The sequence below is a fragment of the Amphiprion ocellaris genome, chromosome 16 (assembly GCF_022539595.1).
Source record: "Amphiprion ocellaris isolate individual 3 ecotype Okinawa chromosome 16, ASM2253959v1, whole genome shotgun sequence".
Taxonomy (NCBI): Eukaryota; Metazoa; Chordata; class Actinopteri; family Pomacentridae; genus Amphiprion; species Amphiprion ocellaris.
The window spans coordinates 856,821-883,678 of NC_072781.1; the positions used below are offsets into that span (position 1 = coordinate 856,821).

At 38.0% G+C, this 26,858-nt stretch overlaps 1 long non-coding RNA gene across 3 annotated transcripts in view; it reads left to right on the forward strand.

The window, feature by feature from the left end:
* Positions 1-26,858, forward strand: part of LOC118469603 (uncharacterized) — a 128,091-nt gene that overhangs the window by 64,279 nt on the left and 36,954 nt on the right. For all 3 annotated transcript variants that reach the window (XR_008604347.1, XR_008604348.1, XR_008604346.1), the window contains exon 4: positions 21,075-21,184. This is a non-coding gene — a long non-coding RNA (uncharacterized LOC118469603). The remainder of the gene's footprint in view (positions 1-21,074; positions 21,185-26,858) is intronic.

Below are 26,858 nucleotides of genomic sequence, written 5' to 3' on the forward strand. Positions count from 1 at the left end.
GTGTGTGTGTGTGTGAGTGAGAGATCTTTTCCACTTGTGGTTGTCTTGCCTCCTAGACCGTAGGAGGCCTGCAGTCTTTCACATCAGGACAGCCAGACGTCTGCATGCCACCAACACACAGACACACACTGTACAGTTGTAAGTCAGATAGTCACTTTCCCACCCACCTGTCCAGGTAAAATCAGCTTCTTACTGTTCAAAGCTGCAGCAACATGTTTAAGGTGTAAATACTGTAGGCATGTTGGAGGCTTTTTAAAGCTTTTGTGTGGTGCACAGATTCTTTAAATACGATGCATCCCTTATTTTTACTGAAGTCCCATAGTTGGTTATGTAGAGGGCTGAGAGTGGGCTGCAGTTTGATGAAAACTCACATAAACCCACAATAAAGGTCACAGGTTTGATTCTTGCAGCAGTTTGATCTGGTAGAGGCAAGTTTGACATCTCAGTTCTTACACTCTCTGCTGCACTGGATGAAAATATTTAATGTGCAAACTGGAAATTTTAAAGAACATGGTTTCTGTTGTTCCAAATTACAAAAAGAGGCCAAAACAGAAATTAGTCTGGTCCCCAAATGCACCAAAAACTGACTTTTTTGTCTTTTTTTGGATTTACTTCTTGTCAAATGAGAGTCTACAGTCGAATTCTCCGTGACGTCACCCATATGTTTTCCCAGAGTCCTCAGTGTTGGGCTTCCAGTTGTCTCTATCTTGGCAGTGACTCCTCCTAACTCCTGAATAATCCAACAATGAGCAAAGAGATGGAGCCTGAGTGCAGCTGAGTCAAACCATGGACTGTCACACGATTTCACACATTACCCAAAGTGACTATGCCGCTTAATTATGCATCACTTTAATCCCTTAATGCGATTTAAATGGTTGAATTAAAATCAAAAATCACTTTAATATTCAAATCTTTATTACTATATCAAATACAAATAGTCTATTTGTAATGTGGAGGTTTTCTACAAGGAAAACAGTGTCATGACCTTTAATTTTCACACTTACTGCTGGTTCATTACATTTTCTGATTGTGTCTGAGTCCAGCTGAAGCATCGACTTGATTTTACTAAACGAAACTTCAGTGTTTGTCGGACCAAAGTGAGGTGACTGTTGACTTAAGGGTCGCCCTCCTGTCTATCAGTTGAATTTCCTGCCTTCAACTGAAAGACAACACTGCTAACTGTATGTAATTGGACACTACTGGCCTTTATAGTGAACCTCCAGTAACATCCTTTTCCACTTGTTCAAACTCTATAAATGGCCAATCTGACAGTATCTTGGTTTAATTTGGGACTTTTCTTTTCTTGTGTGTAAATATGTTGTCAGAGCAAATTATGTACTCCTGATACGTGTTATAATGACTAATCATGCTATCAGGCAGCTCACTGTGGTAGTATTAATATGATTGTATTTGAAATTTTCACTGAGCCCAGTGAATAAGAAACTAGGGGTTGAGACTGTTCTCATAATTGATTCATTTGTTTTCTTCTCATTTGTTCACCTATACAAAGCTATGAGAATGTGAGATATTCCTTATTTCAGTGTTGATTAAACAGAAATTTCAGTTTAGACGGGTCTAAAAGTAAGAAAACATTGGTTTTGCTGAGGTCTGGATGTGATTTTTCACTCTTGCGCCGTGTATCCAGGCCTCTAGCTAAGCTGAGTGGAAGCTGGTCTTCTGAAGTTGTTGCACTGATGAGCTTTTGTGTCTTTAGGACCAAACAGAATCACAGCGTTTGGTCTCTTGTTGCACCAGCAGCCTTGTTTCCTTCCAGGTCTACATACATGAACTGAATGTGGTTTCACATCAATCACACACGATCAGTGTTTATTCTGACACACCTGACATATAACTTGAAGTTAGCTGATGTAAATAATTGTTTTACAGTCACACATTGTAAACAAACACGTTACTATTTGTAAAAATCCTGGTTTTTAATGTGGACAATATGTAGCTTTTTGACCATTTCACTCAGTTAGCATTAAATTAATCCTTTTTTTCCTGTGATTTTACTAGATATTATCTGTAATTTAACCAAACATGCAATATGTGTGGCAGCTGTAGCACCGACAACCCATTCTCACAAAAATGTAGTTCCTCTGAAATGCAGGAGAAAAAATTCTGGGAAACATAGATGGTGGAGATCTTATCATCCAGGTAGCCTAGGAAGTCAACTAGAAGCTTCAAATATGTTGTGAAAAAGTCGTATTTTAACCCAGACTTTGCTTGTTTCAGTCTCCATCCTCCTCTTCTACATCTTTATGTGGACTCTTTCAAACTGGAAGCTTTTCTTAGTGCGTCTCAGTCACAACTTTTGGGAAGAAAATGAAACGCAGGTCAGTTCTACAGAAACGTAATTTTTGGGAGACAGAGATGAATAGGAAAATTCAGGAAGGATATTTTTGGATGTAATTTTTTCCATCTTTATCATTTAATGTGAAGAAAACAAAAAGATGTCTCTTCCACGTACTGCATGACTGGTCAGGAATTTTTCCCAGCCTGATCCTGACAACAGTGAAGTCTGGTTGAAATCAGATCAACAAATTGATTGGAAAAGAGTCCAGACTGACTGCAGGTTCCTTTACGAGTTCTGCATCATTAAAGTAATCAGATATAGGGAGCGTCTGATCATGTCCAACTGCTCCACTCTAGTCTTTTTTCCCTGTGATCAGATTTCTGTATTGAACAAAACCACATGTGAGTCTGACAGTCATAAAAGCTGAGAAGCATCTTTGGTCAGCCTGTCATCTCATATTTGAGCACTTTAGGAGGTTAAATGACTAAATGTGGAGTCGAAACACTGAAGTCTTGTGGAATTATCTTCAAAAAGGAGTTTGCTTTACTATCAAGTCATAGTTTAAATATGTGGTCATACAAAGAAAACGATCAGATATCCAGCAGAGAACCCATGTTAAATGTCCCTCTGATATTTGTGCATCCAGTCGTCGGTGAAAAAGCAAAACAGGATATTACTTACTGGGTCGATCACATGGTCGGCTCACATTTGAATGGAGTGTTGCTCTGCTTGTTGTCTCCCATTGTTGCCTGTTGCCGGGCAGCTTTGTGCAGCAGAATGATGTGATGTGTTTGTGAGTTCAGCAGGTCTGTCTGTAGCTGCAGCAGTTTCCTCTTCGTCCTCATGTAAAGGTCACAGTAGTGAATCCTTGAAAATCCCCAGGATGCAGCGTAAAAGGCTTTCATCACTGAAGGAAGTAGGATTGTTTAGTGACGCTTCATGAATCGAGAGGAAACCTGAGACACTGACTCATCAGTAACAGACTTTTCTCACCGTCTCATCCTCTTAGTGTTCCTACCGACTTATTCAGTCTGAAATTCTTTTCACATTTTACTTTTTTGATGTGTTTTAGATAAACCGAAGCTTAATTTTCAGTCCTGTGCTGCTCCAGGCTGTTGCTCTGTTGGATTACAGAGAGGTGACAGACAGCGAAGGACGTGACTCTTCACTGTACAGCAGTAGATTGTGATTTAAATGAAACTTTATCAATCCCCAAGGAAATTCTGGTGCCAGGTATTGCTCTGAAAAAACAGCATGACAGAAGGGCACGTTGTATTCTATTACCTTCATTTAGATGCTAAAGATCCTGAAAATCCAAAAACAATCAGTTTAATTTGTCCTTTATTCTTACTTTTATCTCACTGCTCAGCAAATGGCATGAAAACCTGAACTTGTGATGATTTTGGCCACATAGTTAATCTGCATAGTTGATCTCTGGATCCTTATTTCACTTTTATTCTTCTGCCGTATTATGTTTGTTTACACAAAGTGCAGCATGTTGCTAATAGTCCAACATGTCCGTAGATGTTTATTGTGTTTTAGGTGGAAACGTTTCATATATGGTTATTTTGCCACCAAATATATCTTATCGATCTTATCTTGGGTGCATATGTTCCTGATGTGTCTCCTCAATCAGTCCCACTTAGTCATTTGTTTTCACAGAAGACGCACTGTGTAGAAAAATCATGTAAATGATAAAATTAGTGATGGCTGCATTCCACGTGTACTGGTGTCGCTGTCATTTGAGCAAAACTTTTAGGTCATTTGCTCTAAAATATCAGATGGATAGAAGATTCCTCTCCTCCCTGATGTTAAAAAACACTTTAAGACACACTGCTGAATGTGAAACAAGATGTTTGTCTGCTGTGGAGACATTTTCACGTTGAAAAGCTTTTCCACAAGAATTTGACATCATTCTTAATATTATTATTTATACAGCTGCTTTTATGCTGAAGTGAAACGTAACCGAGTGTCTTTGCTTTGCTTTCTTATTCAGTATATGAACATTTATCTATTTATAGTTCACTATAATGCTGTTGAAAGCAAATATAGAACAATATATACATTTAGGGAGACACATTTTATAATATTAAAGGTGTGTTTTACTATATTTTCAATGTCTGAACACAGGAGGAGCTACAGAAGTTCAGAATTGCATTAATATAAACATCTATCTGCCTATAACTAAAGCAATGTAAAAGAACATGCAATTATCACACAAATCATGCTCAAAGAAAAAAGGGCCCAAAATTGCTGGTATTTACAATAAAGATGAAAAACTGTTGATATTTACAATAGAAATGCAAAATTGTTTGTATTTACAGTAAAAAATAGTGTTAAAAAATCCAAATATAGTGTAAAAATAGAACTACTAATGAGCATATAGGAGGGCTGCTGCCATTATCAGCTGTAAAAAAAAAGTCCCTTGTGCTCATTTTCAATTCCATATTAAATAAAATCTTGATATTTTATGCTATCATGAGCAATAAACTCGACTTTTGACGCATACGAGGCTTCATTTTGACAAAGTAAAACATTGACCCATGGGTTTTTAGCTAAATATTGTCCATATGAGCTCTATATTTATGTTGAACGGTGGGATTTTTAGGGCAGATCACATTTTACACTCACTGCTCTAACAGTAAAATGGTTTAGGGAGCTCATAGAAAGCAACGTCAGAACAATAGATTCACGTTGAGTCACTTACACATCTTGAAACGCATGTCGTGGAACATGCGCAGCACATATAGCTGCAGTTTTAGAGAAGCACGTTGGCAGCGTTTGAGGCGGGGGAGAGTGTTACTCATTGACTTTCTCCACCTAGTTTGTTTTACGCCAGCTGCAGGTGGCAGGTTGCGTTATTAGTCACCATGAGTAAAGTTCAAACTGCTCGATTTGATCCTTAATACCGCATGACCCCGAGCTCAGTCACCTCTCTGTGTATTTACAGGATGAAGTGATTTATATGTGGAAAAAAACTGAGCAAAAAAGGGTGACATAATTTACCAGAAGAGATCCTGTATTTCTACACAGAACAGAGAAAAGGCTCAGCTCGTGGAGGTGCTGGAGGCCTCAGGAGGGCTGCTTCACTTTGAACAGATGGTGGTGTCGTTTTCACATCTCACTTCAAAATGGAGACGCTGTTTGTAGGCCACGGCTCCTGCAGGAACTTCTGTTGTGCGTCTTCTTTCCCTGGCAGGTCTGCAATCACCACAACTCAACCAACACTCCTCTCCTTTTCTGCCTTCTCTCTCTTTTCTTTCACATCTTTTCTTTCACTTTTCTCTCGTTTCTGCCTGGAAACATCCAGAGAGACATGCGGGAGAAAGACTAGACTTTTCTATTCCTCTGCTCTGCTGTGAAACCGAATCAAAAAGAGAACTGCTTTGATCGCCGAGGCATTAAAGGTGACATGATTCAGACTGAACCCACGTTTTAGAAACTCATATCTAAACTATGACTAGTGAATATAAAAGCAGCATTTATGACAAACCTTTTTTTTGTTTTCATCAAAAGCTTCCTGCGTTTCTTTTCAGGATGGCTTCTTTTCATTTCTGTTTATCTTCTTACCTTAAAATACCACAAACATAAAAATAGACGACAAAATTTGAGCTTTTACTCAGTTTTTATGCCTGTTTTGGTTAATTTAAATGCAGAAATTATTCGATTTATTTATGGAAAATTTTTATTTTGTTCTCTTCGGCTTCTTTCTTGATTTTTTTTTCAATCTCTCCACTCTTTCAACTTCAAAATATCAGCGGCAGAGAAAGAGGAAAAGCAGATTTCAGCTGCTCTACTCGCTCTTGTCTCATCCTCTCTGCTTCCTTTTCACTTTTTGAAACACACACAGCCGCGGCTGATCGCATCAAAGCCCAGAGCTCGACGTCTTCTCCTTCGCTCTCTGACTAATTTTGATAGTAAAAAGATGGCGAGTAAAGCCGGCCTGTCTCCCCTTTTGTATTTTTAGGCGACACAGTCATGTTGGATTATGTCATGTTTCTCAGGTGTGCTTTTGTAAAATAGGTCGGCAGGACTTTGGTCTCCGGCGACGGCTGTTTACGTCCCACAGAGACGAACCCAGCGCCTGCCGTCTGGGGAAAAATTGTCCACCTCAGTTCTGATTTGACTTTGCCTTCAGCGTTTTCATCTGACGCTAGAAAATTGTAGTCGGAGGCTTGCTGTTTGTTTTCTCAGAGGCCCCTGAATGCACCTCCGGGTTAGTGAGTGTGACAGAAAGCTAAACTCTTGATATGAACGTGGAGAAAGATGCAAAGTAATTATGTGACCTCGGGCTCGTGCAAAGAGTTCAGCTAGTTTGCTTTTTTTTGTGTGTTTTTTAATAAATAAAAACTAGCAGTAATAGTGAAACTGTGAATCAGAATGAGAAATACTTTGATCGATGATGCTTTAAAGGTGACATATAAAGTCTTGAGCTGTGGGTGGAGTGGTGTTAAATGTTTGCAAACGGTTATTTTCTTTTTAGGTGCAAATACATTTCAAAAAGCAAGAAAAAAATATATATTTTCAGTATCTTAAAGAATATTTATGTCACTATTTGATCCCAGTCTGATATTTAAATTATAGTTTTAGAACATGTGAAAGAATACAAGTTCTACAAGCTGAGCATTGTCTGTCTTTAATTTGATCTGCTGAATGATGGCTCATATTGATACTGAAACACCAACATGACATTTAATAGTGTTGAATTTGTTTTTCATGTCAGTTTCTAAATTTGCTGGTCAGAGTCGACGTGTGAGCCCCGAACTCTGCCACTCTATTTTGTAGTTAATCGGTGTCAGACTTGTTTTCTTCTTATAAATAAATCCAAAAGTCATTCTGAAACTATGATGCTTTGGAGTGATAATATTACCAGAGCACCAGGGGAAATTTGCCTTGTGAAATGTTCGGTTCTCTCACAACCCACTCAGTTTCGACTGGAAAAAAAAAATCTTTTAACCTTTTCAGCAACAACAAATGCAAGTTTAAAAAAAAGAGTGAAATGAGGCTGGTTGAATATTCTCAGTTGTTGTGTTTTTTCAAACAAGAATCCAGCTGCTGGGTGCAGAGAGGAGATCATTTTGCAGGATCAGATATTCATCTAAATCAACCGTTTGACTCACACGTTTTGCTTTTTTTTATTTGAGCGTTTGCATATTTTTTTTTGCATTTTTTATTGCAGCTCTTCGGTCCTACGTGTCTGTTTGATCATTTCTGTCTGGTGTATGACTGAAACAAGCAGTTTCAAAATGAGACTGATTATTTCACGGCTTGTTCTGATCTCACAGCGTTGATGATATTTATTTTTGCTGCAGTATCATTGTTTTTCAGATTTCTGTGTTGCTGAGAAGTTTACACTCTGTAACTACTGATTTGACTGCAGCTTTGTTGACTTTAACTCTCTTTCCTGCTGTTTTTCTTTGTCTGTTCATCCTATTTCTCCCTCTTTCTTCTTTCTTTTACAACCCACTTGCTGCTACACTGGTTAAATCGTGTCTAATTAATTCGACAGCTTCGGTTCTGAGTTTCACTGTCAGGCTGCTGATGAGACGTTGCTTGTTCCTGTTGCACACTTTAATCTCTAATCCTAATTATTACTCTGGTTGTTTGCTTGAGGGACTTTTCTCCAACTGTTGCATGCGGCGGTTACTTTAAGATATTAAATGTCAGACTCTCCGTGATCTAAAATGAGACAATCAGTAAATATAAACATGTTTATGGTTTCAGAGAGGTGCTGTTTCGTGCTCACAGTCCGTGGGTGGCATCACTGTGTTGCCATCAGCGACTCTTTGACTAATCACCTCGCTAACTTGTTCCGTGTGTGTGCATGAGTGTGTATGTGTGTGTTTGTGCAGCTACTTGTAGAATCGATCAGTAAATGAGCATTGATTGATTTGTGTACATCACAGAACACTGCTGTCAATATCTTCATGAAGCTGTGTGTATATTTCTAGCTGGATTTTTAACTTTTTTTGTAAAGTCTGTGAAGCGTGTGTGTGTGTACATATTTACATGAGTGTGTGTGTTTACATGTGTCATGTGCTTTTGTCTTTGTCAACATTCAGACTACATGTGTGTATAATTTGTCTGCTCACATGTATGTAATTGTTTCTATAATTTTTTACCAATATTACCTCTTTATCTATGTGTGCAGACATAGTTGTGTACTTTTTTTTATATATTACATTGAAAATATGTGTATTTCTCTGGCTGGTTATGTAGTTTTATTAGTGTGTGTGTGTGTGTGTGTGTAACAGTATTTATTTGCTTTTCTAACAGTCTGCCATCAGCACTGTGTGCACATTTTTGCATCAATCTCCCTTTTAAATGACTATTTCACATTTTTTATAACTACTATGTGTGCTAACTTTTGTGTACACCCTGGTATAAGTTGTCAGTGCACTTCTTCAGTTGTGTGTGAGTGTGTACAAGCTGTTCTGGTGTGTATTTATTTATATAAGGTGCGTATGTACATGTATCAGTGTGCATTTATGTCTCATTATGTATGTAGTTCCAGAAGTGTGTTTGTATTTCAGCAATACATGTATGTCTGTGTGTGTATGTATTATTTATGTCGGTGTGTGTGTTCATATGCAGGCTAGGTGTGTGTGTGTGTGTGTGTGTGTGTGTATGTACATATTACTCATGTTATATCACTACTACTGTGTGGTTGTATCTATTGTTGTGTGTATGTGTGTGAATACTGCATTTGTGTTATTTGTAAAGTATATTTCTACGATGTATTTATGTACAGCATGTGCTCATATATGTTTTTGCTTATTACACATAATATAAATCATAATAACAGTGCATGAGAGCATGTGTGTATTAGTTATCTGTACAGTTGTGTGTGTACATACACTATTTGTTGTCATGTTTGTTTACAATATGTTTATACTTCGATGGTTAGTGCGTCTTTATGTCAACATGAATCTGCATTTCTAATCATTCCCACCACATGACACACATGTGCACATTTATTTCTCACTGTGTGTGTGTGGTTGTGTGGCTGTGTATTTTTTGCAGTTGTATGTGTGCAGTTATTTGTATAGACCGTGTGTGTGCATGTTTTTTTCCGTGTGTTTACATGCCCTTATCTGTATGTGTGTAGAGTACAAGTGGATGCATTTACTATTATTATTACTATGTTCATGCACCTTTACCTACATGTATGCTCGCTTCTGACTGTGTGTGTTCTTGTTTATCAGCACAAACAGAAAAAAATGACAATTTAAAGGGAAACCCTGCAAAAAAATACACAATTAAATTACTATGTTTTAAAATAAATCTGCTTTATACTCTGCTAACAACCCAGTTATGTATTTTTCCTTTTAGTGTTGAGTTATTTAGCCCAAATAATAATTATTTAACCCAGTATTAGATGCAGTAAGCTCAAGTTTTGCCATTAACCATGTGTGATTAGACGTTATAACAGCTCACAGTCGTTTTAAATGCACATTCCTTCTTACAGGGCCACTGAACGTTTCATGATTATGATATATTCCTGCCTCCATGTTCTCCAGACTTTAACTCATCAGTGAGATTTTTGAATAGTATGTTGGACATGACTCTCCACCACCATTATTAAAACACCAAATGAAGGAATATCTTCAGCAACAAAGGTTTTCAGTGATATATTGAAGAATCACAGACTCAGAGGATCTATGTGAAGTAGCAGTGAAGCCTCATGCGACCCTAATAACACATTTTATGCTGGTTTCTCCTGTAATCTGTGAGGCTTTTGTGTATTTGTGCTCAGATGTCCTTTGTCTGGTGTGTACGGCAGCAACGTACGTATTCATTTGCATGCACACGGACGTGTGAAAGCGCTTGTTCCCTCTTCTTGCTTTTCTCATCATCTGTCCCGGCTGACATTTACACATTCAAATCAGAGGCTGTTTATTGTTGTTTAAAGCACATGACAAGATTTCATGCTTTGTTTGAGATCATTGCCGGCATCACTGCGAGGAAGGACTCGGTCTTTTACTGTAACACAGGTGTTGATGTCAAGTTTAAGCTTCACATCTGCCACAAGCTGACTTTTCAGGAACTAAGATGCAGCTTTTTTTTAACTTTAACACCATGTTGTTGCCTTTATTTTATTTGATTTTTTTTTACTAAGAAAGTTTCATTTATGCTCTTATGAAAGTTGCTGTTTGTTGATGGTTTTGCACTTTTTGGAGACTTTTCTTCTCTTTAATGCAACAACCTGAAAAGCTTTGCTCTGTGAGGCTTTGCAGTAGATTTTGAGCTGTGAACACGTTTCAGAAGTTTGCTCTTCATTTCCATGTTATCGCCTTGATAAAATGTGCAGTTTGTGGCAAAGGGAGGGGTTGCAACTTCAGTGCTGTCATACATTTTGTGTTTTTGCTAAAGTTAGGCAATCATACATGCAACAGGACAACAAGCAGGGAGGAAATACTGTCAATGTCAAGACAAAACAACACATTTGAGCAGATTTCCTCCACTGTAAGCAAACCAAAACTCTAAATGACCTTTCAGCTTTAAGCATGGTGTGATCCCTTTACTTCAGTGTTTGATTTTGCAGACTAGCCGGTGACAGAATCTTGCTTTTGATGCATTTTTTATGCTTTTGGCACTACTTTATAAGTTGTGAGTGATGGAAGCGGAAACAAAAACACTTTCTTTTGCTGACGGAGGCAGAAGTCACCACTTGTTGGAGAAAATGACCCCGAGCAACAAAGCATTAAAGTAAATCCTGTCAGAGCAGCCTGTCTGCAAATATATAAGAGCTTTGTTACTTTATATCTAAGAGCTGCATTATATTCAGTGTCATAATGTTATTTCCAAGGTTTTTTTAATACCATTTTTAAAAAAATGTTATTCCTCTGGGTCACATAGCATCAGCATTTCACATCTTGAGGAAAACACTGTGTCATAAAGTGCTGATTTATTAAACACTTTCCTCATCTCAGCTGCTGGAATTTTACTTAATTTATGAATGAATTGAATTCTTGTACTTTACAGTCAGAGGTAAAATCTAAAGCTAAATGCACCTGTAGATGCTATTACTTGTTATACAGCTTTTCTGAGCCCTTTCTTTGTCTTTGGATGAAGTTCAGCCCCTTAAAACTGAAATTCAAATGAGACGCTGATATTTATCATGTTTTCACGTCAGGATTTCACCTCCTGTTTACAATATTACAGTCAGAAGTGACTCTGCAGGAGCTGCTCAGCGCTGCAGCTTCAAGTTATTAGTCAGGTTTCATTCATTAATGACAGCAGCGTGTTGTCAGAGTTCTCACATGGATGATATTAAAGCTCGTGAGCCGTGAATCATTTTGAAGACTGATTATTGGGTGTGAACGTCTTTAAGTCGAACATGTTGAAGCTTCACCATATCCGGCCTGATATCTGCTACCTGTTGTTGGACCAAAAACCCGCACATGCAAACACACGTTGTCAATAATATAGTATTTGATTTTGTTTTCCTTCCTGTGAGTCTTGTCACTCTGAAATGCATAAAAACAGAAGTAATATTTTTCATGATTTGGCCATTATTGCGATTTTTTTTTTCATGTAAAAAAAACTCTCGATTTCTGATTTATCTAATTTAAAAAAAAATAATTTAAAACAAGATCCAAGACCAAATTTCAAACCTATTAGTCTTCCATAGCACCGATAGTCTATTTTTTTCCTTAAATTGTATAAATTTCATCCTTTTTGGTTTAAATGACTGGTTTATGGACAACTTTATTCATTGTTATGTCTACATTGATCACTTTCTGTCATATTATATATACATATATAACTAATATATAAGCATATTTTTGTTTTGTTTTTTACTTCTGTGCAATGTCACTTATTAACGTGAAATTAACTACGTCCATATTGTTATTTCATGGTAGAATTTTTCACTTATCTGTTTGTCTCTGTGTTTTATTAAGCATTTATTGCACATAACTAAATCTTCACCATTAAATACTGTATCTGTTACCAAAACACACCCAACTTATACCTAACACCATATTTATTATTTTTAATTTTTGTTGACATATTCATTCTAGTAGTTCTACAAGCTAAAATCATGGTCCACATTCATACACCATACAATGAGCTAGTAAATAAACAACACTGAAAAATTAGAATTGTTGGACCAACATAACACACAACTGAATGAAGTTTAAGTTAAAGTTGACAGGTCATATTAATGCCACTGGTTTGAGTTAGATGTACTTGAATCATTTGATTCCTCTCAAATGGACATTGTTGCAATTTAATTTTAAGGAAAGTCAACTTGATGCTTCTGTTTTTTCCAAATTAGGGGCTCAAATGTAAAATGTAAATCAGGATTTGTCATTACACTTACTTTGTTTTCCTTGTCGTTTGTTTGTATTCTATTGGAAGAAAATAGTGCTAAAGTTGCAGCAGAAGCATCTGAAGAAACAAAGACTTCAAAGGAGATTAAAACCTCATTTCTGCACTTTCGATGGAATTAAAATATCAGTTCTTAAAGGAACAAAATGTAATTTCTAGTGGATAAAATTCACAAAAGTAAACTCATTTGATTCACTTTACGTACACCTCAGATGCACTTTTTACATTCAACCAGCATCCTCCTAAACTCTGGCTGTGTAATATAGTCGCCATAGCAACCATGTGAGTAGTATAATACAGTATTGATAGGTATGGACACTCTTACTGTACTTTTTTTTTTTAGATCCTGGAATAAAATACGTGACTAAGTGTGCTTGTTTTGTGTTTTCTGGTCAGAGTGGCATCAATACAGCTGTTGGCTCCATTTTCTGCAGCTCTGAACCAGATGTGGTTTGATTTACTGACTCCTGTTTTCTGATTTCGGTTCATTTTTGTCTTGAACGTGGCTGTGAAGATGTCAGATATTCGCAGTGAACACAGCGTCTCACTCGAACGGTAAAATGCTGACAGTAAATAAGCATTTCCTTCAGCCTCTCTGTGTTTCCGTATCTTGCTCTGTGAATACATAATTAATGCGTTGTGTAAATAGTGTTGACAAAGTGCTGGGGAACTTTCTCTGCCATGAGGCGTTTTATTTTCATCTACATTTGACTTCTACCGTCAGGACGTCAAACAAAGAGAGCAGCTGTTGTTTTGTGGTTGGTCAAGTTAAATGAAGCTTTTACCAGCACATCACTGGAGACTTTAATTCAGGTATTTTACAGATTTACATCAGTCTGTTTTCCCTGTACAAGTTTGAGTTTTTTTTAGGTTCTACAGGGTACCATGAAAGCCAAGTGCAAATCCAAAACACTAAATTGCTTTTCTTGATTTAATATTTAAAGGGAAAACTTAGATTTGGGGACGATGTTTACCTTCGCAGAAAGAACTAAGTGTAATGGATTGGAAGGGGGCAGTATAACTCACTAGTGAGGTGCAGTTTGGGGCACTCTAGAATGTTCTTTCAATAACTTTTGGCCTTTGATTAATTTGTTTTTTCATAAAAATGAGTATGGCAGTAAAGTTCTGGACTTGAGAAACCAGCAGAGCACAAAATTCATCCTAATTTTAGCCTGGACAACATGAGCAGGACATTTAAAGAGAAGAAACAGTAGAAGAAGAACATCCATTGAGCCTCAAACCACAAGTTTTTACGTTCAGGTGACAAATCTCAGTGGCTCAATGACAAAGTCCCTGTAGAGAGGAGGTTGGGGTTGATGGATGGATCAACAAAATGACATGGGAGGCAGCTGTTTGTTTTCTGTCTCTGGCAGTCAACTTCTTCTGTTTTTCAAGACGTCTAGGATCATTTACTAACCTTAATGAGCCCATAAATGGTGAAAATCCATTTTCACTGTGTTTTGTGATTGTTGGTTAACTGCCTTCTGCTATATTTATTCACATTTATCACTTTTTAATTCAGCCTAACTGCTAATAGCGCTGTTCTTATTTAGATATTTTTTGTTTTTTGTTGTCAGACAGTGGAACAGTATGAAATGGTGACTAAAAAGGAACCTATTAAGACTAAATATTCACCACTTGGCTTCAGAGTCATTTTCAAGCAGCATTTTCATCACTAAACGCATCATAAACATGAGTTTAAGCAGCGGTTTTACTGTAATTATGGTGATATCTACATGTAAAATGACTGATCAGAGTGAAACATAGAAGTGATACAAAGTCCTTTTCATTCAGGTCTGTCTCAGCTGCCAATCATTGTGATAGAAAAAGAAGAACTAAAGTGTTACAGAAGGACAAAGTCTATGTAAAGAGGAGGTCGGGGTTGATTGATGGATCAACAAAACAACATGGAAGGCAGCTGTTTGTTTTCTGTCTCTGGCAGTCAACTTCTTATGTAGACTACTGTTCAAAAGTTTGGGGTCATCCAGATAATTCCATGTTTTCCATGAAAACTCCCACTTTTATCCATGCACTAACATAACTGCACAAGGGTTTTCTAATCATCAATGAGCCTTTCAACACCATTAGCTAACACAATGTAGCATTAGAACACAGGAGTGATGGTTGCTGGAAATGTTCCTCTGTACCTCTATGGAGATATTCCATTAAAAATCAGCTGTTTCCAGCTACAATAGTCATTTACCACATTAACAATGTCTACACTGGATTTATCATTCATTTAATGGTATCTTCATTGAAAAAATGCTTTTCTTTCACAAATAAGGACATTTCTAAGTGACCTCAATCTTTTGAATGGTTGCGCACGTCACATTTTAATTCAATCAAATTCCCAGTAAAGCTCTTCCTATTTAGATGCTTTCTGTTTTTGTTGTCAGACAATGGAACAAGTATAAAATAGTGACTGAAAACCAGGCTGATAAAGCAACATGCTAACCACTTCGGTCGTTGTCGAGCTGCAACTCTGCAGCTCTGAACTACTTATTTTATTACCACAACATTTGCTGACAAATCCAGCAAACACAGAAGATAGAAACAACTGCTGTGGCAGTATTTCAATGTTATTAATTACTCAGTGAAAGTTAGAAGTGATAGAAAATTCTGAACATTCACATCTGTGTCAGCTGCCATTTTTGGATGCAGAGAGAGTCTTCTTCCTGAAGGGGGCGTGGACAGCAGCAGCCACAGACAATGAAACAGTCCCTTTCGAGCTACAGTCATCTTGAAATTAAAGATCTTTGCAGTATTTTGAGCAGAACAAAATGAAACATACATTCTAGAGATGTGAGACTTTTATTAACTTGTTGGATGAAGGTACAATAAGGGACCTTTAGAGTTTAATAACTGCTATGGTGATGATGATGAAGCTTGTTCTTTCTCTAAATGGAATCAAACGTTTGCCACTGATTTTAAAGATCTGATTATGTCTCTCATGGATGTACTGTAGAATGTAATTGTTGTTTAATTTGCAGGCTTCATTGACACAGAAAGATGCAGTATTGTTTTTACTTCTGAGCTCATTCCTTTCCTCTTTGTGTGTTCAGTGCTTTTGACGTCACTGTGAGAGTCCGTTGAGGATAGTAACGTTGGCAGTGCTGCTCTGTTTGCAGTGATGTGGAAAGCTGCACATTTCCAGGATTAGAAGTTCCATCTTTTAGTGACGGCGGCTCATTATTGTGAGATTTTTTTGTTCTGGAAGTCACTCTAGCATGGCAGACTCATGGTGACCTGCATAGGAACCTGAGCTGAATGTAAATCTGCTACAGCAGGCCTGTGTACTGAGAAGTGAAACGCTTCAATGCTGGATTTTCCCTGTGCTCCGCCGCCTCAGTCACTCACTGATATTAAACCTCTCACTTCCTTTTTGAAGCCGCTTTGTTTACCAGCCAACATGCTATTTTTACAGGAGGCTGCTGCTCGCTCAGACGCAGTTTACCATCGAAAAGGATGTGTCCTCTTTAGCACGTGTCTCGTTGGGATGGCAAAAGAAAGTTGAAACAAATGTTTTTCTCGGATGTTAGTCAGACCAGAAATCCACCGTGGAGGTTGCTGTCATGCAAATCAGCCACATATGTGAAAAACGCAGAAATAGGATGCATTTTTGTCAACGACAGAAGCCCAAAGACAACATGAATCATCATTTGTTGTCATGAAAAACGCACCCAGTGGGAGCTTAAATGTCTGCCTTTAACCCAACCCTGTTTGCAGTAGATTAAACCAGTGACTCGGTTCAACTTTATAACATTTCAGTTGTGTTCCACTATAGCTCAGAGGAATGTAATGCACTATCTGCTCATTTATGTTTACAAAAAATAGCTAGTTTCTTTGCAGGTTAACATTTGAAGACAAAACGTGATCATTTACTACAATTACTGATTAATGGTCCACATTGAGACGTTAATAACCATTTTTATATGTGTATTTTTGCATTTTTTACTTTCACAGTAATTCTACACTTCTTTTCAAGAAAAATTGAGCTGCAGAACTTTTTAGTGTCGCTGCTCTTGTTTTGAAGTAGCAAATCTAAGTATTTTATTCCACATTTATTCATTCATGTATTGATTCATCCTCATAACAAACCATCAGTAACATTTACACTGTAGTGAAATATCAGAAACAGTGTTGCTGCTTAAATTTCTCTGATTACGTTACATCAGACCCTCCGTATAATGATAGACCGGGTTCATTTTTTTGAAAACAGTGGCAGAAAGGTAGATTTACTTGTTCCATCCTTGAAATATTACTCATATGATGAGTGTGGGTGGCAGCCAGACAGCCAAACTGCATTGAAAGCAGTATTTTCCTGCAGTATATCTGATACAGAAACACTTACATAGAGGTTTTATTGCCATCATTGAGTGTTATCAGTCCAGATCAGACCTTTTTATTCAGTCAGTCAAACGATATCAATCCCAGATCTGCTCTTTAACCTCTTTAAATAGTTTTTGATTCAAATGCAGACCTTACTTTGTCGGTGCCTGATGCAAACATGACGCATATGAAACCACAGAGAGTATCGCTAATCCCAATTTAACCCCTGCTTAGGAGTCATTTGTCAGTTTTCAAGTGCAAACAGGCAGCTTAGCTCTCCCAACTATAGTTTGCTTGTTTTTCCTCCTCTACAGTCATCGGCAGTCGCCCTCCAGCACTGTGAAAACACACCTACGGTTCACACCTGTAAATAGAAGAGCTAGGATTTAATCCAAGATGTGATTTGAGTGACGTCTGCCAAAGGACTAAATGTCTGATTACATTCTTTGTAGTTCTGTTGTTATGAGGTGAATAAATCGTGGGTCGGGCTGGTTTTGTGAGGTCCTCGTTAGAATCGCTGTGATATTTGTGCCGTCGGTGACCTGCAGGCAGAAATGTTTTATTAGCTGACTGTCTCCTGACAACAGCTTGAGAAGGAGAGAAAAGAAAGATGAAAATTTGATATTCAAGTCTGGTTTTGGCCCTTTTTCAGATCCACTTAATTGTATTTATGGGTCAAAGGATGCAGGTAAGCGGAACAAACAGAGAAATGTTAGGGTAACCCTAAAGGTGGCTGTTTTCTGCTTCAAGCACATAAAGTTTTACTCATTTTATCTATGAATCATGTTTTATTTGTTATTTTAAGGTGCTTAATCTGCTGTGGCCATGATTGATCAATGTGGCGATATTTTTACTAGAAATCCTCGAGGGAAAATTGTGTCACAGAATTGGAGGCGTGCACGGGAGACAAAAAGAGGAAAAGGGATAAAAGGATATAAATAACGCAAAAAAGGAATTTAAGATCATAATAATTTTTTTTAAAAGAGAAAAAGATAAGACAGATGAGACGTTAAAAGCTGGCCGCCCACGTTAGATCTTGTTTCACCTTCTCTCTCTCAGGCTTCATGTTTAAACGCTGCCCACACAAAAGGCCTCTCTGCATCTGTGTGCTGTGTGTGGGTCGACTTCTCAGACGCTGCCTCATGTGTCAGACAACACATGTGAATGATGAGCCAGAAAGATCACCGACAAAAAAACACAAGGTTCCCATGGCCTTGAAGCATGTGGAGGAGTTTAGGGTTACATTTTGTTTGGGGAAAGTTCTGTACGATCACATACGATCAGATACGATCTCTCTGCATCCAAAAATGGCAGCTGACACAGATGTGAATGTTCAGAATTTTCTATCACTTCTAACTTTCACTGAGTAATTAATAACATTGAAATACTGCCACAGCAGTTGTTTCTATCTTCTGTGTTTGCTGGATTTGTCAGCAAATGTTGTGGTAATAAAATAAGTAGTTCAGAGCTGCAGAGTTGCAGCTCGACAACGACCGAAGTGGTTAGCATGTTGCTTTATCAGCCTGGTTTTCAGTCACTATTTTATACTTGTTCCATTGTCTGACAACAAAAACAGAAAGCATCTAAATAGGAAGAGCTTTACTGGGAATTTGATTGAATTAAAATGTGACGTGCGCAACCATTCAAAAGATTGAGGTCACTTAGAAATGTCCTTATTTGTGAAAGAAAAGCATTTTTTCAATGAAGATACCATTAAATGAATGATAAATCCAGTGTAGACATTGTTAATGTGGTAAATGACTATTGTAGCTGGAAACAGCTGATTTTTAATGGAATATCTCCATAGAGGTACAGAGGAACATTTCCAGCAACCATCACTCCTGTGTTCTAATGCTACATTGTGTTAGCTAATGGTGTTGAAAGACTAATTGATGATTAGAAAACCCTTGTGCAGTTATGTTAGTGCATGGATAAAAGTGGGAGTTTTACTGGAAAACATGGAATTGTCTGGATGAACCCAAACTGTTAAACAGGCATGGATGTAATTTAATAAAACAGGGGAAATCTGTAAAATAATACTTTGCATGGTTTGCAAAATTTGAGAAATCTTTGAATATTTTACCTTTACTTTATGTTTTTTGTTAGCACGATATCTCAGAACAACCTGTGTATAGTTTTCAAATAAAGGTCAGGTGGTGCAGTCCTTTTGGCCCTTCTGACAGTATTTACTGCACATATCACTTGGATTTTAAGAAGAATATCTGTCAGAATGTCGATATTCTTCGTCATTAATTTTAGAAATCTGAAGTAATGTTTAGTGTTATTGCTTTGTGTATGTTTCTTTTAATTGTGAAACAAGGCGTAGTCATCCAGTGTCTTTCAGTGGTTAACATGTGAGACTTCTGATTCCAGCGTCGAGGGCATCCTGGTATCTAGAGTTTGGTGCAGGAGTGGAAACAACGTGAGAAGATGTTCCTGTTTGGGTCTGCAGAGTGGCTCCTTAGCGCTGCTTCTCAGGTGTTTAACTGAGGCGTGCACACATGTACTAAAGCACGCAGCTCTTTCCGCACGGAAACGGGTATTTCTCAATAACTGTGTGTGTTGTACCTCCACACAAACCATTCATAGAGACGTTTATGAGTCAGCTGAAAGCAGTGTGATATCATCTTACACCCAAGAAAATGATAAGATCAAAGAAAGAATCTGGGCAACGATTTATTTGATGCTTTTGATGCCTTTAACCTTGTTGGACTGGAGGTCCTCAAAGGAATATTTTAAAAGTAGTGATCAAATCTTGCAGTAAATCTGAAAGAATAATAATAACAGATCAAAGGTTTTTTTCAGACCCGGTTGGCGTCGTGTGTAATGGAACAGTGGGTTATGTGTGCTACACTGTAAAAAAGGTTGATGAATGAATGATTTTTTTCGGACACATTTTCTGTCAGTTTCCAGATTTTTCCCTATTTTGTTAAACTGCTACTAAAATCACTGAAACAAAGTAGTAATTTATAAATAAACTCTACAGAACAAGCCAAAACTGTAAATAATGTCCATCATGTCTATATTTTTACAAATAGTAATTTGTTCTTTTACAAAATGCTATTGCAAAAATACTTTTTTTCCTGCATTTAAATCAGCAAAAAAGGTTATTTTACATATATTTGCCATTATTTAAAAAAAATATATATTAAGCATTGAAAAATGATAAATAATTGGTTTTATTGTACAGATTTTACTGGTTTTGTTAAATTACAGATACTTTCTTGTAAAATCGCAGAAAATTATTTATTATTTACGTGTTGACTGTCAAAAAATAAATAACTAAAAATTCAAGTCCAAAACTGCAAATAATTTCCACATGAAAGATCTATATTTTTACAAATAGTAATTTGTTCTTTCACAACATTCTGTAGTAAAATTAGTAGTTTTATTTCTGTGTTTAAACCAGCAAGTCTATTGTTATTTTACATACATTTGCCAGTTATGTTTTTAAAAGAAGGACTGAAAAATGATAAATAATTTGTAAGCATTATTTTACAGATTTTCCTGGTTTTGTTAAATTACAGATAATTTCTAGCAAAGTCACAGAAAATAGTAATTATTTACATGTTGACTGTAAAAAAAAACAGAACTGCACATAATTTTCACATGAGTAATCTGCTAACAAATCTAATTATTTTACAGATCCTCTTTTTTCTGGCATCCTCGCTGTCAGATTTTAATGTTTTTTGTTTTTGTTTTTTTTTTTAACAAAATTTATTTATTTTTTTGTACATTGTAGAATAAGGACAGAAGTTTTAGGTGGTGTTTTGTGATTAAACCGTAAATATAGTCGTTTGCTTTGTCCTCAGAGACTCATTTCCAGCCAGGACCCCCTGTGAATGCAAAAAAAAATACATTTATATCGTTGTTAGAATAGAACGATTAGCTACTGTATTTTGGATTGTAAAACAAATGGCAGCTGTTCACACTTGTACAATGAGATACTTCGTTGCCTCTGACTTCACTCTCACTGCTCATACTTTACAGAATCCGTTATACTCTGGGGGACTGAGAGTTGTTTTATCTGCTCGTTTTTCAAAGATGTCATTTCCAGGTTTCAGTTGTCGGTGAGCTGGCTGTTAAAGTGGGGATTTTTTTATTTCCTCTGCAGGGCTCAGGCGCAGGATTGATAAACAGCCTCACCGCAGGACTATCGGCTCGTTTCCACCACATTCAGCCATCCTGACGAGCGGTGGGGAAACCACCTCAGCAGCTCATCAGGTAGGAGGCTCCACATCAGTGATCTACTGTACTGGAGGCTGATCACAGCCTGGTCGATGCTATCAAACATGTTTATCTGATCAGAACTAATCCTGCTGCTGCTGCTGCGCAGAGGTGGAATACAAGTTTACAGGTTGAGTCAGAGTGATTCAAACCTTTAAAAACACCTTTAAAAACCTAAACCTGCTGTGCTCATGCACCTTACCTGGCCTGGCCTGGCCTGGCCTGGGTGGGAGGGTGGAGAGAAGGTGTTGCTCACTTCAATACTGAGCTCATTTCTCCAACAACAGCTTAGCACAAGTTTCAAGAATTATTAGAAAGTATTACAGCTGCTGATAATTTCACTTTGTCACATCGACTGTGTAACCATGAAATTCAGCCTGAATCAGTGAAACCTGTAGCTCAACAGTCATTCAGGGTGTAAAAACTCCACCGACAGAGTCTCTCAGTTTCTATTTGTAGGTTACAGCAGGGCATCGCTGCTACTGATGGAAATACGGCGTGTTTGCCTTCACCAGACCTTAGTTCAAGTGTCATTTCTAAATATTTCCTCTATCTATTCTAATCCTTTTTCAGCAAAGCTCTGCGTATAAACTATTGCAACCAGTTCAGAGAGCCTGTGTGCTGCTTAAAGACCGGCTATGAGAATCACAGCATGATTAACGGTTTCTGGAGGTCTTATCGACTGAGTTTTAAGTAAGTCTGCAATTTTCAGGTCAACTTGTCAGTCATAGGTCGATATTCTCTCATCTGGACAATCGCTGGTGTTACTTTGACAAGGAGAAAGGCATCACATCAATAACCGTCCAGGATAAATCCATTACTTTTTATTTAACATTTATTTAGTGTTTACTGAATATTTACTTGGAGTCGGATCCAAACAAATTGTCAAAGAAGTAGGAAGCAGGACAACACGAGGGTTAACAGCTAATATTTATGTTTTCAAAACTCACATGAATGTGAGCAGGTCGGTCTGCTCCAAGTCTGTTTTTGTCATATCAGTGTAAAATAATCAGTGTAAAAATGGTCTAAAAGTCGGCAGATATGAGCTCTTTATGTTGATTTATTCATGTAGCTGAATAAGGCTGCTAATTCAGGTAATCTAAAAATAACATTCTGATTTATTTTCCGTGTGACTAATAAGGTACAATTTCAGCCGACTAAGATTTTCCTCGGTTCACTAAACTCTTAGATCTGAGTCAGTTATCTTCCAATCACTAATCTGCAGCATTCACACCAACAAAAAGACCTGATTTCTTTCTCTATTTCAGCTCTGTGTGACATATAAAGCCAGAAATGCATCAAAAATGATATAAGAAAGCTAGAAGAGACTGTCAGGATCCCAACTGCAAACTCCTGACGCTCCCTTCCAGTGTCTGCTGTTTACAGTTTATTAGATTTTCTGCTGCCGGTTGACAGACAGTGAGTGCAGCTGCAGCAGCTCAGATTAATCAGCTAAAGTGGAGTCCATCCATTCATCACAGTCCTGATGATCAATATTCTAAATGTCATGGCGCCAGACTGTGTAAAAATGCAAATGTCACCGGTGGAAGCTCGTATGTTAGCGTGTGTAAAGTCCGTGTGTGAATGTAGATGCTAGTAAATGTGTGTTTGGGAGTTTTATACTGCCTGGCAACACAGACAATAGCAGGAGAAAGAAAGCAGCTGAAAAAGTCCAGATGAAGGTGGAGCGACGGCACAGAAAGCAAGAAAAAACGGCTTTAATCGAGGTCATGTCAGTTTTCTTTGATGTGAGGTGAGCTGATAATTAAGAGGCCGGTTTGTGGAGTAAAGGAAAGAAATGTGGCTGCAGGATTCCTGTGATTCTGATTCTAAAACTGATTATTCTCCATCTACTGTGATTTAACTGACCAGTCACGACAGGTTTGCAGCGTTATCGCTTTGTCCAAAGTTGTTTAAATCAATCCAACTGGACTTTAAGAAGGTTCCTTGAAGACGTTTCACCTCTCATCCAAGAGGCTTCTTCAGTTCTGGTGGTGGTTGATGTTGCCTCAGCTTATAACCTCTGTGAGGTGTGGTCAGTGTTATTCACATTCTGACGACCATTGCCAAGGCCCACCTGGCTCCTCAACGATGGTCGTTGGGAGCCAGGGAGTGACACAAAGGGGGTCGTTGAAATGCGAGTTTCACCGAGCCCTCGTATGCTAATGGTGGTCGTTAGCATGAGTCACCTCACCTGAGTCATTCTGCTGAGTAGTTCTTTTGGGGAGTTTTGAAAGGACCTGATTGTAAAATGGTGAAAGATGATGTTGCAGACCACCCCCCCTGTTCAGAGAGCTGAGGCAACATCAACCACCACCAGAACTGAAGAAGCCTCTTGGATGAGAGGTGAAACGTCTTCAAGGAACCTTCTTAAAGTCCAGTTGGATTGATTTAAACAACTTTGGATAACCATGACCTGGATGAATGAGAAACTACACAGACATGTTATCGCTTTGTGTTTGTCTAATTATGTTTGGCGACGACAGCAGCGTGTTTTTTTTCTGACAGTTTGTTGGAACGCTCACTAGAATAACATGTCAGATACAGATTTATAGAATTTCATGTTTATCACACAGACTGTTGGCAGACATGTTGGGCGCGTCAGCAAAAAAAAACACCGGATGATTCGTCCCTGCAGTCCAAAACAAGTGCGTCAATATATACACAACTAAGACAAAGTTATTTCAGGCTTTTTTTTTTTTTTAGAGAGATCCAAGAATTCTCCCTTGAGGAAACAACAGCAGGGAGGAAAACACTTGAACATTGTCCAAGTGTTAAAAATACTCAGTTTCCTATAGAGGCTGACTCTGTCAAGTACTAAATGTCCTTGAATTTACCTGAGGTGACTTGAAATTTTGAAGTCTGTAAAAAAGCACAGAAAACTGATTAAAGCTACTGTAGACAGAAATCAGAGAACTATGACGTGAGTTTGACATAGCAAAGCTTTATTTGTGAACTCCATTTTAAACCAGATATTCTTCACTCGGGTCTGTGTGCTGCCATGAAAAGCAGCATTTAATGCATCATTTGACTCTTGTTCTGCACAAATATACTGCAAATATGTTGCGTATCATGTCACCTACTTCAGTCCAGAGGAACACAATTTTGTCATGGAGAGCTGTGACGAATTTAAACGGCACCAAGGCTGCTCAGTCGTTGGATCATTTCTGAAGGCTGAAATCTTGACAAAGTTGTGGCAGAAACCACAGCAACATAGATTGTCTCCATTTAATATAGATGTACCCACAAACACAATGACCTTATGCTGAGCGCGGGCATGTGTTCTGCATGTGTACGTTATGTACAGATACCGAATCACGTGACCTAATATGTAGCGGGTGGCAGGAATTGATGGGACTCAGAAACACCCCCACAATTTAATCAGTTGTTCCTTGTATGGTTTCTGATGGATAAGTCCTGATAAGTCCTCAGCGGTGGATTTGTAGTAGGATCACAATCAGCTGACGTAGTGTTCACTTGTTGTCATGGTTACAGTGACGCTGTGACGCTATCTGGCAATGATACAGAAATCTTTAACCAATCCGTGGATCCAGACTATAAGCTGCATCACTGCCAGAATCTAATCACTTGGTCCTTGTGTCATTTCTGACCTTTAATGAAAATTTAATCCAAATCCGTTAATCTGTGTTTGAGTGATGTTGCAGACAGACAGACAGACAGACAGACAGACAGACAGACAGACAGACAGACAGACAGACAGACAGACAGACAGACAGACAGACAGACAGACAGACAGACAGACAGACAGACAGACAGACAGACAGACAGACAGACGCCGATCGTCACATAACTCCGCTGCATCCTTGGCAGAGTAATAACTTTTATTTATATAGCAGTAAAGAACAGCATTCACAAGGTGCTTCAACAGTCATGCAAACAGGCAGAGCAGTCAGTTAAAATAAATAGAAAAATAATGATAAGTTAAATGAATAAATAGCTAGAGCACAGATATCAAACAAAGATATTGGAAGGCAAAAAGTTAGAAATTAAAAACAAAAAAGTAGAGAATTAAAGAATTAAAGATGTGCTGTAGAAGATGTGAGGAGGGCTGCAGCAGATCCAGGCTGATGTAGGACATGCAAACATATCCCACCGTCACCACCGAAGCTGAGTCTTTCATTTAGCTTAGATTGTTGTGATCCATTTAAAGAATTTACAAAGAAGTCAGAACGTTTTTTTGTTTTCAAGAGCTGCAGACAGACGATTATATTCAGCTACCTGCTATAATAAACTAAAATTTCATGATCTAATGTTTCAAACCCTGAGACGAGGCTTGAGAAAGATGCTCCCATAAAGAATAAAAGTCTGCCCTGGATATGTTGGAGCCTCAGAGAAAATCTTCACCAAGAGCGTGTTTCAAATTGAACATAGACCTGCAGAGCTTTTGTCTGAGAGCAACATAATTAACACTGGGTGTGTGAGAGCAAAGTGCAGCGCGACTGTTTCCAGTCACACACACAAAAAAAGCCCATGGAGTGTTTCCATCACTTCACTTGAAAAAATGCTCCTCTCAAAACAGGAAAAAAAAACTTATTTCAAGGAACTTTTACCTTGAAAAAAGTGAAAAATCTGCCATTAGAACAAGTGAAAAATGGCTTGGTAAGATTTCTTGAAATAAGATACGATATTTAGAATATTGAGATCTTAAAATTAGCTGGGAAAACTTATTTTAAGCTCTCAATATTCTAAATATCGTATCTTATTTCAAGAAATGCATTGTCTTAAAACAAGTCCCTCCATCTGCTGAAATGTCTCTTGTTAAGTGAATTTATCTTAAATCAAGTGGGATGAGACATTAGGACTAAAAATAAGACAAATAGACTTGGTAAGATTTAGAGTTTTTGCAGTGTTCAGATGACACTTCATCCTCTTACATTCACTTCTTGGAGACTCATCACGACCACTGCTTTCCTCACCAGAACCATGAACCTAACGGGAGTCTCCACCAGAAAGCAAAACTGCGAGTGGAGATTTGCTCTCTGGATGTGATTGTGTCAACAGATTTATGTCCCCACAACATGAGTAACACAACTACACACACACACACACACACACACACACACACACACACACACACACACACACACACACACACACACACACTGAGCACAAAAGCAGCAGATGTTCATTTTCCCTCTGTAAAAATCCTCTGCAGAAGAGCCTCCATTGCTCGACTTGTTTTGACAGCTGTGTGCGAGCGCACGTACGTGCACGAGCGCAACACAATTTGTGGTAAATGTCCCAACCGTAGCTCGGCCATTTTATCTCCACATCCATCTGTGCAGTCAGCAAGTCAGAGCCTCCTTCTATGAGACGTCAGAGAGATTAGATCAGAGGAGTCCGGGGGAAAATAAATCACCGACTGTGACTCCATTAATACAGCGGTCAGATATTCACATCCACATGCAGCCATTAGGAATGAAGCAGGAGGAGAACAATCTGTGATGCTGAAGAAATCAGATCTTTCTTTGATGGTTAACAGGAGAATTCTGAATAATCTCATGCTACAGTGCTGTAGTTGTTGAAAGAAATTAGCTTGGTGCGTTAAAAAAAGCAGATAAAGACACTAAATATATGTAATACATGAGTAAGACCTTCATGTTTTCAAACCAATACTTTTTTTAACGCAGATGTTGCATAAAAAAAATCA